Source organism: Lipotes vexillifer, unplaced genomic scaffold (assembly GCF_000442215.2).
Source record: "Lipotes vexillifer unplaced genomic scaffold, Lipotes_vexillifer_v1.1 scaffold27, whole genome shotgun sequence".
Classification (NCBI taxonomy): domain Eukaryota; kingdom Metazoa; phylum Chordata; class Mammalia; order Artiodactyla; family Lipotidae; genus Lipotes; species Lipotes vexillifer.
Window position 1 is genome coordinate 1,132,250 of NW_006787756.1, and position 17,112 is coordinate 1,149,361.

The window sequence follows — 17,112 nt, forward strand, 5'->3', positions numbered from 1 at the left end:
CCAAGCTGAGCGAAGCGTAAGGAGAGACTGATGGGCAGTTAGCTGGGGACGGAGCGGGCAGAAGCCGCGGGGCCAGCCTCGCTCCGCCGGCTCCTCCAGCAGAACAAATGCGCCCGGCTCCATGCCTGAAGGGCCGCAACAGGTGGCTGGCCCGGGCTGACTTCATCGCTCAGGCATCATCGTTCCACCTTCGTCTCCCAGGCCAGGCCTCCCCGTGGGGGTGTTTCGCCAAACCCTTCCCGCTCGCCCCCGTTTGCAGAGGTTTTCTCCCGGTATATTTTGTCATTTGGTTGGGGGGGCGGGCGTGGAGAGTAGGGGGAGGGGCTCCTTTGGGATCAGTTGAGTAAAAAGATCGCTCGCTCTCAGTTCTCTCTGGTCTGGGAAAACGCAGGGAATACTTGACAGAGAGTAGACATCTTTCCTGAAACGCTTGAACTTGAACTTGACTCTAGGTGTGCCAGGTGAAAGAGAAAAGCAAAAAAAAAAAAAAAAAGAGAGAGAGAGAAGGGGGAGCAAAAAGATATAAAGAGGAGATCTCAGGCAGCTTTTTGCATCGCCTATTGATGACTTGAAGCTATCAGCATAAATACAGAGTCTCACACATTAGAGGCAGGCATATAGGTTTTAAAAATCGGGATTGTTTATACAGGTGCAGAACAAAGTCTTTTCTTTAGAAAAGATTAATGGCAGGGAGAGCGCTAGATTTTCTCTAAACAGTCGCAAGAACTGTACCCAGCCTCAACACGAAGTGGGTCATGGCCAGTTTCTTTTCCTTGAAGGAACTGCCTGACCCCAAGGATTCTTTTTTTTTTTATAGCTCTTTCCTTTTTCCTTCTTTTTTCTTTTCCCTTCCTTCCTTCCTCCCTCCCTCCCTCCCCTCTCTTCTTCTCTTTCTCCCTCTGATCTCTTTCAAGAAAGACAGCTATTTTCTCTATTTTCTTTTATCTTGTTTTCATTTCCCCTTTCACTCCATTTCTTTCTAGTTACATTTTTATTCTTTCACTCTTTTTTTCAAGTTGCAGACTCCTAATGAAGATTAAGAAATGTATCTTCATATACATTTCATGTTAGTATATAACTACAGTTTGCTTTAACAGGTTTGTAATGACATCTGACATTCGTCACCTCTTTAGACTTTCAAAATGCTTTTACTTTTCCTTCTCTCAGTGATTACAAAAACCCCGTGAGCTGAACAGTGCAAGTATAACTATCTCTTTTGAAAAACCAGTCGTTTTAATTGTTTTGGCAAGTTCCCAAGTGAATATTGCAAATGAACATTGCAAATGAAATCTTTACTTTTGTATTTTTTTCTTAAAGTTTTATAAAATAAACTCGTATTTTTGAAAAGTTCTATATTTACAGATAAGTCATAAAGATAGTACTACAGAGAGTTCTCATATATTTCACACCCAGTTTCCCCTATAATTAATATCTTACATTAGTAAGGTATATTTGTCACAATCAATGAACCAATATTGCTACATTATGATTAATGACATTCCACACTTTACTCCGATTTCCTTTGTTTTTACCTAATGCCCTTTTTCTGTTCCAGGATCCCATTGTAATAATCAACCTTGATAGTCTGTAATTGATGATTTGACATCTTGAAGTCACGGGCCAAAACTGTTGACGTCCCTACCACCCCTGTGGTTTTACAGCACACAAAAATCATATTACTAACCTTCCAACTACTAAATAAAGAAGTGGTGGGGAGTTGTCTGGTGGGGATGTCCCCTACTTAGCAGGAAGCAAATACAGATGTTGGAGTTTGCGTTGGAAGGTTAGTACTTTTGTATTTTAAAAAAGCACATTGAAAGCAATTCCTATCTGCCCATGCTTTACAACCTTTTATATTTGTAACACAAATATACAGCTGTCTATGGTATATATTGATGATTTTGAAATTCTTTAAGATGTTCTTTTTAAGTATGCAGTGGGAGGTGGGGTTAAAGTTACAGTCTCAAACATTAATACATTTAATAATAATTAATAAATTAATAATCCTGGCTCTCCTGCTTATTAGCTGTATGACCTTTGGCAATTTACTTTTTCTGAGGCTTAGATTACTGATCAGTATAATATGAAATATCCAACTTGTTGTGGGGAAGGGGGAGTATATGAGCAATTGCCCAGGCCACAGCCTGATGCACTGGAGAAAATCAATAAATCCTAGTTATTTTTATTACTATGAACTGCCTTGCCCAACATCACACACCTAATAAAGTGTCAGGGCCCAGCACTGACCCAGGTTTTGTACACCAGGGCTTGATATGGATTTCAGACAGCACAAGATGTTTCTTTGCTTTAACTTCAGGCTTCTAGGGTGTGAAGTGCATGGTTCCCTTGCCGGACATTTTCCACAGGCCTCATAAGAGACATCATTGAGAGAAAATGGATGGGACTGCATCAGAAACTTTCTTTCTCCAAGTTTTCTCACCATAAAGTCACAGCACTTCTCCAAGCCTCACTTCCCCTATTTGAAAACTGGGATAAAACTCCTAAATCAGTAACTGAAAAGGATTAAATGAGATTGTGGAGAAGCAGCACACTAAGTGTAACAGAGAAAAGCTGCTTAATTTGCTAAAATAAAAAAAAAATGCAGACTTTGGTTTTTAAAAAGGGAGAATGAGGTGGATTATAATTACAGACCATAGAAAAGAAGGCCATTTAATGCCACCTTCCCCTTCCTCCGAAGTAAATACTGGGTAAGGAAGTGTAAAGTTGTTCAGGTCAAGTGGGTTTAGAGTTTGTTTGCGGGTGGGAGGTGGATACCAAGTCAAAGCATGTGGTAAGTAGGTGCTTAAGAAATGTTTGTTGTTGGAATGCATTTCCCATATGACTTTCCTTGTGGTGTCTCCCCAGAGCCTCCTGATGTTCTGGGTTTGTCCAGTTGGCGGAAGAAATTGCCCACACCTTTGACCTAGAAAACAAAGAGTCTAGACCAGCACTGTCCAATATGGATGTCACCAGCCACATGAGGCGATTGAGCACTTGGAATGTGGCTAGTCATGTACAATATTGTAAAATACACACCGGATATTGAAGACAATATGAAGAAAAGAATGTAAAATATCTCACTAATATTTTTTTTAAATATATGTCAAACGAGGATGATAGTTTTGATATACTGGGTTAAAGGAAGTATATTTTACCGTTAAAAATAAATTATAAATTTTTACGGTTAAAAATAAAAAAATTACCGTTGCTTTGTATTTTTACAACGTGGCTACTAGAAATTGGGAATTACAGATGTGGCTCGCATTATATTTCTATTGGATAATTCAGGGATTAACGAGGCAATTGTGCACTGAGTGTCTAGTGTTTGCTGTGGCAGGTGTTGGTGAGCCAGTTTCCCGCCCACTCGGAAGGCACATTCTCGTGGGAAAAAGCACCATAATGCGGGAAGCACACATTACAGCACGTCTGCTCTCACTAATCCCTGTCATCTCGCCTGCATCTCTCCACGTGTACCCGACCCTGTCTAATCCCTCCAACCCTAGAACACGCTGAGAAACGCTTCCAGTTGGTTTGGATTTCCGCAGCTCGTTGCACTGGGAACATTTACAATGAGGCGTCCAATCCCCAGGCAGGATGGCCACCCCGCGGACACCGACCAGGGCTCCAGTGCTCAGTTCGTCCGCCTTTTCAGAGCAACCCTGGGTACCGAGTACTACGCCCAGGCCTGGGAGCTGTAAGTTCCGGGTTAAGCGGCGCGCACGTCACGTGGTATACGGGTCACGTGATATGCCGTCTCACGGGGACGGGGAGGGGTCACGTGGGGGGCGTAGGTTTAGGCTCGCCACGTTTCTTTGTCTCGCGAAGCCGGAGCTGGCTTCTGTTCCGGGGTTGTCCCCACGCTGCCTGACCTGGAAGGAAAGGAACTCCTGGCTCTTGACTTCCCGCCATCCACGTGGTCAGGTGCCTGTGGGAACAGTGAGGCTCGCGGGAGGAGTTCTCTGTCACCCAGGACACAAGCGGCCCGCCCCCGCTCGTTTATCCAAGATTTGCGGCCAGATTTTTGCCTCCTTGGAGCCCCGTGAGGCCTTAGCGTTTAGACAGGCCAGGGCCTGGACACATCAGGTTTGCAGAGGCTGAAGGTAGAAAGGCCCGAGTTAAGAATGAAAAAGGAGCACACAACATTGTTAATCAACTATACTCTAATATACAATTAAAATTTTTTAAAAATGAAGGAGAGAGGAAAGGTGATAAGACTCAGAGACCTCATTTTCTCTGCCATTTAGGACAGAAGGAAAAAAATCGTCATTGATCGTCTTGTCAACTAAAACGCAGGTGACTTTGAAAAAGATTTGTGTTTTTTTAAAGCAATTTGTGTGGGAGCCAATGCCAAGGCGTAACTGTTCTGCAAACCCCAGATAAGGAATAGGAAGCTGCGGGGCTTCTGCAAATGACTTTGAATGCTCCATTAACAGAGTTAAGCAGCTCCACTCTCAAGAAAAGCCCCGTGGCACAGCTTCCTGGGGCTTGTCTGCAGAATCCCTGGACTTCACTCATTTGGAGGATCCTGAAGGGCGAGCTGGGCTGGGCTGTGGCTCATGGGTCTGATAGCAATCTTATTTTTAAAAATCCCACAAGACAGCCTTTCATTCTTAGGCAAAAGCTAAGAAACTCTGTCTTAGAAGTTTTTTCTTTTACTGTTGATTTTTATTGGCAGTACTTTGGAAGTGTGAAAATACTCCATTACCAAAACATCCCTTGAAATGTAGCACACAGCTCTGGTTTCCAGTATGTGGTCCCAAGCCTTGGATTTAATTGTGGAGTTAACCTGGGAGAGAATGACATTCTGCCATGTGGCACGTACTGGAAAAAGGCCCTTCTGCTGTGGACATTAGGAGATCTCTGCCTATCAGCTCCGTGGCCTTGGGCCACTTGCTGGCCTTCTTGGAGCTGTTTCTCTGTGTGTAGCCCACCTCTCAAGTGGTGACGAGGGTCAACAAGATTGCCCGGCAGCGCGCAGGCTCCCCTGGAAAGTGTAGAACATGGTACAAGGTCAGTTATTATATTATTGTCCTCATTCTCTCTCCTAGGGGCTCATTCTTCTCCTACTCCCTCACGCAGTAGTCGGCCGTGCGCAGTGTCACTCTGGTTTTAGTAGCCCTCCACCCTCTACCCCTTTCCCCGCAGTGCCTCATCCCCTATAGAACATCAAGTGAAAACAAAATGCCGCCTGGCGCCAGAAGAAAGTTCTCCTGTAATAGATACTTTGTGGTGTCAGAGAGAAGGGATTCTGTGCACTTTGTCAACCGGTCCCTTAAAATCTTCTGTAAAAGGGGGCCTGGCTTATTTACACACAAGTTTTGCTTCCTTAGCCCCGAGCCCTTTTAACCTCCAATTCTGAAGTGAGCTCTCATAACGATCAGAGAACAGGGAGGTGTTGGGGGCAATGTGCGCACTTTTTCTTGATGGTTTTTTTTTTCCTTTGGATTATTTGTGCTGCTTTGCCCAATTAGCAAGGATAATGAGGCAATTAGCTTGCAGAGGAGCTGCTACGTTTTCGCTGTAGGTTTCAGTCTCCAAGAGAACTCCTTGAGGATGTTGGAAACAGAATTGCATAAGATATCCTCATGCCGGTTTCATCACCCTGCCCCTACTCCTTAGATTGCCACATTCAGGCAACTTCCTTTCGGCAAGACAGTCGAGGAATTAAACAATAAGAAAACGAAAAGAGTAAACGGTCAACTCAATAAAGTCGGAGACTGTGCCTTGTTCAGCTGGGTATTCCCAGATGCCTAGCACTACCTGTGAAAGGTACTACCTAAATATTCGGTGACGAAAATCATTTGCAAACACGTGAGCACAATCCAGTATTCACCCATAATGAACGGGAGACACACACTGAAACCATTATTTGCCCTTCATTTAACCAACTCAGTCCAATGTGCTCTACCCCACTATCAACCCTTACAGAGATCCAGTTCCATTTCTCATTAACTGAATGGATAATATATAGCTATGATCTATATCATAATGTAAGAGATGTCTATGTACTTACACTATACTTGCCACAACTCCAGAGTTCATCCTAAACAACTGAAGAATTACGTGTAATGTAAACATCCCAGCAATAAAAGAGTTCTCCTTATAAAAATGAAACCTGGCTTTAAAAACTGTAACTGCTCTTCCCGATTGGAAGAAAATCAGAACTTTGATACAATTTCAGGGGATCGCAGATCTACAGAGCCTCCGATTAAACCTTTAACATAGAGTAAGGGGAGAATGGAGCCCTAAAAGGCCCACCCATTTAATGGGTGAGTAGAGAGGGGAGGATTCAGAGAAAGAAAGACAGTCATCAGAGAGGTGAGAGGAAACCAAGAGTAGTGTTTTTGAGAGCAAGGGAGGGGTTTCCGGAAATAATGGGTGGGGACTTACAGTTGAAGTGCTATGGTAAGGTCACATTTTGAAGCTTCTCTTATACTCTAAACACATGGCAATACGAGTTAAAGTGTAAAAATAGGAAACTAAAAAGACATAACCATGTTCAGAAGCAAGAAAAATACCTCTGTGGACTAGGAGTAGAACAGAAACCGAAGGTTGAGTGGGGTCGAAGGTCCTGGCAGATCCCTGGGGGATCCTCCAGGCAAGAGCATCCAGGAGTTGAGTTCCTTTGCAGAAAGGGGGAACATAACTGGCCCATGCGAGGAGGGAGACTGGCCTGTGTCACTGCCTAAATTAGAATTCTGGAGCAGGGCTACAGCTTAGTGAATGCAGCCACTAGGGAAACAAAAGAAAGCAAGCCCAGTCAGCATATTGGCTCTGTGACTGGATCACTTTCAATTGTTTTTTCTCTTAGTTGTGGGGCACCGTTTCCCGCTTCTTTGCATGCCTTGGTGACTTTTGTTTGGAGGCCAGACATTGTGAATTTTGCCTGTTGGGTGCTGGATATCTGTGTTTCCTCATAAATGTTATCGATCTTCATTCTGGGATGCAGTTAAGTTATTTGGAAATAGTGTAATCCTTTCCAGTCTTGCTTTCAAGATCGGTAGAAGGAATCAGCGGTGCTCCTTCTGAGGCTAATTTTTCCCTCTAATGAGGCAAGACTCTTCTGAGCACTCAACCTAAATAAAGCCCTGTGAATCATGAGATTTTCCAGTCTGGCTGGAGCAGGTATTATTCCTGGCCCTGTGTGAGTACCTGACTCACACCTGACTTTAATCTTTTTTGGTGGGAATTCCTTCAGCCTCAGGTCGTTTCCTCTATGCTTGTGCTGATCAGCTGAAAACTCCGGAGGGACCCTCTGCAGATCTCCGGAGTTCTCTCTCTGTGCAGCTCCCTTCTCTCTGGTCCTCTGTTCTACGAATTCTAGCTGCCTCGTTCTCTCCGCTCTCTCAGCTCTGTCTTCTCCACTCAGGGAGCCTGCCTGGATTCTCCCTTTCTGCTCCTCAGCCTGGAAACTTCTTTGGTGGCAACAGCTGGGGCAGCTGTAGCAATTACAGGGCTTTTCTTGTTGGTTTCCCATCTCTTAGGGTCCACTGCCTTTTACTGCCTCATGCCCCGTGTTTGGAGAACCATTGTTTCATACATACATTTTGCCTGTTGTGTGGTTGTTTCAGGCAGAGAGGTGAGTCTTATCTCTGGAAGTCAATTTCGGCCACAAGTGGAAGTCTTTGGAATTACACCTTAGTAGGAAACTCGTTTCTTTTTGTTTTGTTTTTAAGGGTTAGAGTTGCTTAAGGATGCTCATATTTTGAGGAAGGAATTAAAGATATTAAAAATGTGAGAAACAGAAGGGAATAGTGATGGGCCAAGTTCCCATGGGAGGTGGAAGGAGATGGGGGGGGTAGCTTTGACCAGCAAAAGATACACCTCTTTGCCTGAAATGAGTCAAAAATCAATAATGTAGGATGCCACCGTAGATCAGGAGAGGTTTCTCATGGGAAGACTTTAGCCCCTGATGGGCTTTGTTTGCTCAGTGGAGTATACCTTAAGGTTATCAGTGTAGGATAGGTGAATAGGCATGAGGTATCCAGGTTAACAGAAGTGGGAAATGTGAGGAGCAGCCCTTTTGGAGAATGGAAGAAAGGACCGAGTAGGTGTAAGGAAAAGTCTTTCAAAGCAGTGTTAAGGGCCCTGATAAGTTTGACACATTAGCAAATGTGAAGTTTTCTAGCACAGTGGTTGATATGTAATGGTTATTAGTTAGAAATAGTTGAATCTTGATAATAAGATTCCCTGTTTACATCTCTGGTAACAAGAACTTGCAAGAATAAGCCACTAATAGGTTCATTAGGTTTTGACGAGGTAGAGAGGCAGTTTAGGAAAATGGAGTTTAGGGGAGATACTCTTAGAGATTTAGATGAGGCTTCAATAGTTGAAGACCCGTGGTATGAAGGAGGAAGCAAAAATGAAGGCATATTTCATTTTTTTTCTTTTGGGGTTAGTGGAAAGGATTTGCAGACACAGTGCCACTGTGCTGTGTAAGTTTTGACATAGACATTGACATAGAATACGATGTGGAAGAATACAAAGAGGAAGAATCCATATATTTAATTATTATTTATATATTATTTATTTTTTTATTGAGTATCTATTTCTTATATTTTTCAGTTGTGCCTTGGCCTTACATCCAAAATACATAAATGCATGCATACGTGCATACATAAACACAAACTGTATTTCAAAATTTAGGCTACCTGGAGGTGTTAACAGATTTCTTTCAATATATTCCACAGCAATTTAGAGCACAGCAAATATTGGGTATTTTGAATCAATGCTAGGCCCCCTGATTTCTTAATATTAGCCATAGGGCACTCACTGGCATGCGATATATAGTTTAATGGGGAAAAAAGGTAGAGTAGGTCAGGTTTGACCCCAACTGCCCTTATATTCTCACTCTTCACACTGAATTTCAATATTTACCCACATTTTACAATAAAGATGCCAAGGATAAGAGAGGTGAAGTCCCTTGCTGAGAGATAGCTGAAGGGGGAACACAGAATTCCAGACTAGGCGTCTAGCACTCTGGTTACCACATCATGCCCATGATGGTTAATTTTGTGTGTTGGTTTGGTATAGGCCACAGTTCCCAGATATTTGGTCAAACGTTGTTCTAGATGTTTTTGTGGAGGTATTTCTTTTCTTTTCTCTCTTTTGTTTTTGGATGAGATTCACATTTAAAACAGTAGACTTAGAGTGAAACAGATTATCCTCCTTAATGTGGGTGGGCCTTATCTGATCAGCTGACTGTCTTAATAGAAAAAGACTGACCTCCCTAGAAGAAAAAGAGGAGATTCTGCCAGGAGACCACCTTCAGACTTGAACTCCATCTCTTCCTTCTATGTCCAGCCTGCTGGCCTACCCTGCAGATAATGTTTTTAAACAAAGACTGTTAAATCCTAGAGAATTTGTAATCAGGATCATGTATAATATCAGGCATTTCTAAATTGGGAGTGTTTAAATTATAAAGGGATAGTGAATCTCATAGTCTTTGATATTTAGTTCTCATTTTAAAAGTCATGGAAAAATTAGTCTAGCCAGGGAGGAAAATGCCCCAAGTAACTATAAAGTATCAACACGTTAACTTTTCATATTTTTTTGATATTACTGTGCTACTTGGTTGAAAAATACTGAGCTTAATTAAAATTTTTTCTTTACAATCATTGTTTGGATGGATATAACCACTGAATCTTTTCCTTTAATAGAAATATAATTCTCATACCATAAAATTCACCCTTTACAAATATGCACTTCAGTGTTTTTTAGTATATTCACAAGGTTGTACAACCATTACCATTATGTATTTTCCAAACATTTTTATAATCCCAGAATAAAACCCCATAGTGATTAGCAGTTAACGCCTCACCTCCTGGGATCTCTTCTGCAGTTTCTGGAAACCACTAATCTTTCTGTCTCTGTGTATTTGTCTATTCTGGACATTATTACATAAATGGAATCATCTAATTCCATTTATAAGCCATCCATATGGTAAGCTACAGACTTTGTGCCTTAGTTTATTTCACTAAGCATAATGTTTTTACAAGGTTTATCCATATTTTAGCATATATTAGTACTTCATTTTTACATGGATGGATAATAGTCCATTGTGTGTATATACCAAATTTTGTTTATCCATTCATCAATTGATGGGCATTTGGGTTGTTTCCACTTTTTGGCTATTATAAATAATGATGTTATGAATATATTTATACAAGGTTTGTGTGAACATATGTTTCAAGTCTCTTGGGTGTACATGTAGGAGTGGAAATGCTGAGTTATATGGTAACTATGTTTAACTTTTTGAGGATCTATCAGATGGTTTTCCAAAGTGGCTGTACCATTTTATATTTCCAGAAGCAACGTAGAAAGGTTCCAATTTCTCTACATCCTCACCAACACTCTTTATTGTACTTTGTTCTGATTGTAGGCATCCCAGTGGGTGTCACGTGATGTCTCATTGTGGTTTTGATTTGCACTTCCTTAATGACTAATGATGTTCGGCATCTTTTTACGTGCTTGTTGACTATTTGTATATCTTCTTTAAAGAAATGTCTATTCAAGTCTTTTGTCCATTTTTAAATTGGATTGTTTGTCTTTTTGTTGTTGAATTGTAAGGATTCTTTATTTATTCTTAATACTATACCTTAATCAAATATATGATTTGCAAATATGTTCTCCCATTCTGTGGGTCATCTTTTCACTTGATCGTGTCCTTTAAAGCACAAAATTTTAATAGAAATACCATACGACCCAGCAATCCCACTACTGGGCATATACCCTGAGAAAACCATAATTCAAAAAGAGTCATGTACCACAATGTTCATTGCAGCTCTATTTACAATAGCCAGGACATGGAAGCAACTTAAGTGTCAGTCGACAGATGAATGGATAAAGAAGATGAGGCACAATATACAATGGAATATTACTCAGCCATAAAAAGAAACAAAATTGAGTTATTTGTAGTGAGGTGGATGGGCCTAGACACTGTCATGCAGAGTGAAGTAAGGCAGAAAGAGAAAAACAAATACTGTATGCTAACACATATATATGGAATCTAAAAAAAAAAAAGGTTCTGAAGAACCTAGGGGCAGGACAGGAATTAAGATGCAGACACAGAGAATGGACTTGAGGACATGGAGAGGGGGAAGGGTAAGCTGGGACAAAGTGAGAGAGTGGCATGTACATATATACACTATCAAATGTAAAATAGCTAGCTAGTGGGAAGCAGCCACATAGCACAGGGAGATCAGCTCGGTGCTTTGTGACCACATAGAGGGGTGGGATAGGGAGGGTGGGAGGGAGACGCAAGAGGGAGGAGATATGGGGATATGTGTGTATATGTATAGCTGATTCACTTTGTTATACAGCAGAAACTAGCACACCACTGAAAAGCAATTACACTCTAATAAAGATGTTAAAAAAAAAAAAGCACAAAATTTTTAATTTTGACAAAGTCTATTTTTTTTCTTTGATTGCTTAGGTTTTGGGTGTCATGTCTAAGAAACCATTATATAATCCATGGTAACAAAGATTTACTTCTGTTTTCTTATAAGAGTTTTATAGTGTCATTTTGTCTAGCTCTGTGGTTGATTTTTAGTTAACTTTTCTGTATGGTATGAGGTAGAGATCCAAATCCTTCTTTTTTTTTGCATGTGGATATCCGCTTGTCCCAGCACCATTTGTTGAAAAGGTTGTTCTTTCCCACATTGAATTGTCTTGATATTGACCAAAATGAGTTGACCATAAATATAAGGGAATATTTATGGACTCTCGATTCTATTCCACTGATCTATATGTCTATTCTTATACCAATACCATAAAGTCTTAATTACTGTAGCTTTCTAATAAGTTTTCAAATTGGGGATATTTTTCAAGATTGTTCTGGTTATTCTGCATCCCTTGAATTTCCATGTGAGTTTTATGATCAGCTTGTCAATTTCTCAGCCAGCTAGAATTTTGATAGGAATGGCATTGAATCTGTAGATTAACTGGGGAGAGTGTTGCCATATTAATATTAAATCTTCTGATCGACTAACATGGGATCGTCATTCATTTATATGTTTGTTACTATCTTTGAACATGCTTTGTAGTTTTCAGGGTATAGCTTTTACACTTCATTTCTTAAATTTAGTCCTAAATATTGTTTTATTTTATTTTTATTTTTTTGTGGTACGTGGGCTTCTCACTGTTGTGGCCTCTCCCATTGCGGAGCACAGGCTCCAGACGCACAGGCTCAGCGGCCATGGCTCACGGGCTCAGCCGCTCCGCGGCATGTGGGATCTTCCCGGACCGGGGCACGAACCCGCGTCCCCTGCATCGGTAGGCGGACTCTCAACCACTGCGCCATGAGGGAAGCCCGGAATTGTTTTCTTAATTTCGGTTCTGGATTGTTCATCACTAGTGAATATAAATACAGTTAATTCTTTGCATATTATTCTTGCACCCTGCAACCTTTTTGTACTCTTTTATTAGTTCCAATGGTTTTTAGTAGATTCCTTAGGATTTTCTATATATAAGGTTATGTCATCTTCGAATGTAGCTTTACTTCTTTCTTTCCAATTTGGATGCCTCTTCCTTTCTTCCTTCCTCTCCCTCTCTCTTTCTTCCTCAGTCTCTCTCTCTCTCTTCTTCCCTCCCTTCCTTCCTTCCTCCCTCCCTCCCTGTCTCTTGCTTTCTTGCTTTTTCTTTTTGGTTTAATTGTCTTAGCTAGAATGTTGAAAAGAAGAGGAAGAGTGTAAATCCTTCTCTTATTCCTGATCTTAGGGGAAAAGCATTCATTCTTTCACCAATAGGTATGATGTTAGCTGGAGATGTTTTATAGATGTACTTTGTGATATTGAGGAAGTACCATTCTATTCCCAGTTTGTCTTATCATGAAGGGGTTTGGATTTTTTTAAATGCTTTCTCTACATCTATTGAGATAATCATGTGATTTTTTTTTGTACTTTATTCAATTGATATGTTGAATTAATTGGCTTTTGGGTGTTAAACCAACCTTGTGTTCCTGGAATAAATCCCAATTGGTCCTGATGTGTAATCCTTTTTATATGTTACTGGGTTTGGTTTGCTAATATTTTATCAAGGATATTTATGTCTATAGTTATAAGAGATATTGATTTTCTTTTCTTGTTATATCTTGCTCTGTTTTTGGTATCAGGGTAATACTGGCATCATACAATGAGTTAGGAAGTGTTCTCTCCACATCTGCTTTTTGAAAGAATTTGCAAAGGATTGGTGTTAATTGTTCTTTAAATGTTTAGAAGAATTCACCAGTGCATTTGTAGGCTTTTCTCTGGGAAATTTTGTGATTACTCATTTAATCTATTGTCACATGTCTGTTCAGAAATTTTATTTCTTCTTGAATCAGTTTTGGTAGTTTGTGTCTTTTTCTGAATTTGTACATTTAATCTAGATTATCTAATTTGTTGGCATACAATTGTTCATAATATCTCCTAAAATCCTTTTTATTTTTTGTGAAGTCAGTAGGAATGTTCCCTCTTTAATTCTTGATTTTAGTAACTTGAGTCCAGTCTCTTATTTTTGGTCAGTCTAACTGAAGGTTTGATTTTGTTGATCTTTCCAAAGAGCGAACTTTTGATTTTGTTGGTTATTTTTTATCTTTATGTTCTCTATTTTATTTCCATAGTAAGCAGCGCTTTCTTCCTTCTGCCTGCATTTGGTTTACTTTACTCTTCTTCTTCTGGTTTCTTAAGGTAGAAGGTTAGATTATTGATTTGAAGTCTTTTTTCTTTTTAAATATAGGCATTTACAGGTGTGATGGATAATTTTATGTGTCAGCTTGGGCTAAGGGATGCCCAGATATCTGGGAAAACATTGTTTCTGGACGCATCTATGTGGGTGTCTCCAGCAGAGATTAACATTTGAATCAGTAGACTGCATAAAAATGATCACCCTCATCAATGTGGATGGGCATTATCCAATCCGTTGAAGGCTCTGAGTAGAACAAAAAGGTGGAAGGGGGCTTCCCTGGTGGCGCAGTGGTTGAGAGCCCGCCTGCCGATGCAGGGGACGCGAGTTCATGCCCCGGTCCGGGGAAGATCCCACGTGCCGCGGAGCGGCTGGGCCCGTGAGCCATGGCCGCTGAGCCTGCGCGTCCGGAGCCTGTGCTCCGCAACGGGAGAGGCCACAACAGTGAGAGGCCTGCGGATGGCAAAAAAAAAAAAAAAAAAAAGGTGGAGGAAGGGAAAGTTCACTTTCTCTGCTTGAGCTGAGATATCCATCTTCTCCTGCCCTTGGACATCAGCTGCCCTGGTTCTTGGGCCTTCAGACAGACTGTATTACACTACCTACCTTCCTGCTTCTCCAGCTTGCGGATGGCAAATTGTGGGACTTCTCAGCCTCCATGATCCTGTGAGCCAGTTCCTGTAATAAATCTCCTCTTACATGTATCCTGTTGGTTTTGTTTCTCTGGAGAACCCTAACATAAAAGATATAAATTTCCCTGAGGCACTGCTTTAGTTATATTTCTTAAGTTTTGGTTTGTTGTGTCTTCATTTTCTTCCATCAAAGTATTTTTTAATTTCCTTTGTGATTTCTTCTTTGACCCATTGGCTTTTTAAGGAGTGTGTTGTTTAATTTCTACATATTTGTGAATTCACAAATATCCTTCTATAATTGGAGAAATACTTTGTATTACTTCAGGCTTTTAATTTACTGAGACTTGTTTTATGATGTAGCATGTGGCCTATCATGGAGAAAGTTCCAGGTACACTTGAGAAGAATTTGTTTTCTACTGTTGTTGTGTGGAGAGTTCTGTAGATGTCTGTGAGGGCTGCATGTTTGATAGTATTGTTCAACTATTCTGTTTCTTTGTTGATCTTTCTAGTTCTGCCAATTATTGAAAATGGGATATTGAAGATCCAACTATTATTTTTGATTTTTTATAATTATTCCTTTAATTCTGACAGTTTTTGCTTTATGTACTTTGGAGCTCTGCATATAAGTTTATAATTGTTGTATTTTCTTGGTAAATTGAGCCTTTTATTATTATTATTATTTAATCTCATAAAATATGTTAAAGTCTGTTTTGCCTGATATTGGCATGGCCACTATAGCTCTTTTGGTGACTATTTGCAAGGTATATCTTTTCCATCCTTTTACTTTCAACCTGTTTGTGTCTTAGAATCTAGAGAATATCTTTTGCAAATAGCATATGCTTAGACCATGTTTTTTTATCCATTCAGCCAATCTCTGCTTTTTAATTGGAGAGTTTAATTCATTTATATATATTGCAATAACCAGTGAGGTGGGGTTTATGCCTACCATCTTACTGTTTGTTTTTTGTATATCTTATGTCTTTTTTACTCCTCTGTTCTTCCATTACTGCCTATTTTGTGTGTTAAATAGATATTTTATGGTGTATGATTTTAATTCTTTTGTCATTTCTTTTACTATATATTTTTGGAATTATTTTCTTTTTGGTTGCCCTGAGGTTTACAATTAATATCTTAATTTATAACAATCAATTTTAGATTAATACCAACTTAATTTCAGTACCATTCAAAAACTTTGCTCCCGTAGAGCTCTGTTCTCTTCCCCTTCTTTTTTCTGTTATTGTCATACAGATCACATCTTTGTGCATTGAAAGTCCATCACCACAGATTATAGCTATTGCCTATGCAACTGTCTTTGAAATCAAATAGAGTTACCAACAACAGAAAACATTTATATTGTCTTTTATATTTAGCTTTTTATATGTACCTACGTGGTTATCTTTACCAGTGCTCTGTTTTTCTTTATTTATATTCAAGAATTTGAGTTACTATCTAGTGTTCTTTCTTTTCAGACTGCAGAGCTCCCTTTACTATATCTTATAGGGCAAGTTAGTGACACATTTTCTCAGTTTGTTTTTTAAAATCTGAGAATGTCTTAATTTGCTTTAATTTTTGAAAAATAGCTTTGCTGGATATTGAATATTTTCTGTCAGCAATTTGAGTTTGTCATTCCATTGCCATGTAGTTTCCATGGTTTCTGAGAAGAAATCAGCTATTACTCTTATTGGGGATCTCTTGTATGTGATGAGTCACTTCTCTCTTGCTGTTTCAAGACTCCCTCTTTGTCTTTGTTTTTTTCACAGTTTGATTTTGATGTGTCTCAGTGTGGATATCTGAATTTATCCTGTCATGATTTGTTGAGTTTCTGGAATGTGTAGATTCATGCTTGTCATCAAATGTGTGAAAATTTCAGCCATTATTTTGCAAATATTTTTTTATGCTTTTTTCTCCTCTCCTTTCCTTTGGGACTCCCATAATTCATATAGTATGTTGTGTTCTACAGGTCTCTGGTCTCTTCTATATTTTTTATTCATTTTTATTTCTGTTTCTTAGATGATATTTTCAATTCAGCTTTCTTCTAGTTCACTAGTTCTTTCTTCTGGCTGCTGAAATCTATTGAAACCTCTCTGGTGAATTTTTCATTTACATTTTTGTACTTTCAATTTCCAGAATTTCTATTTGATTTCTTTTTATAATTTCTGTCTCTGTTGATAGTCTTTATTCGGTGAGAAATCATTCTCAGACTTCCCTTTAGTCCTTAGACGTGATTTTCTTTTAAAAGTTCTTTGAATATGTTGATATTTAAAATATATAACTTAAAAAATTTGTCTGGTAAGTCCAATGTCTCGGCTTCCTTAGATATCGTTTTCTGTTGGTGGCTTTTTCCCCTCATGTATGGGCCATGCTTTATTGTTTCTTCGCATGCCTCATAATTTTTATAGATAACCAGACATTTAAAATAATGTAATGCGGCAACTCTGGAAATTAGAACTTCCTCCTCCCCTGGGTTTGCTGTTGTTTGTTGTTGTTTTTGTTTGTTTAGTGACTTTTCTGCACTAATTACATGAAGTCTGTATTCTTGTTTGTTTTTCTACTTGGTTTCTACTTGGTTAGCTTAGTGGTCTGCTGATGATTCGACAGAGATTTCCTTAAATGCCTGGAACCAATAAATCCAGTCTTTGCTAAGTGGCTCTCTGTCTGTGTTGGGGCACAGCTTCAACACTTAGCAGACAGTTTACAGTTCTGCCTTAACCTTCCCTTCCTGCTTGCATAGAGCCTCAAGATCATCCAGAAGTGAGAGTTTAGGGCCTTTTAGGTCTTTTTAAAGCATGTACACAGCTCTGAGAATGTGCACAGACCTACT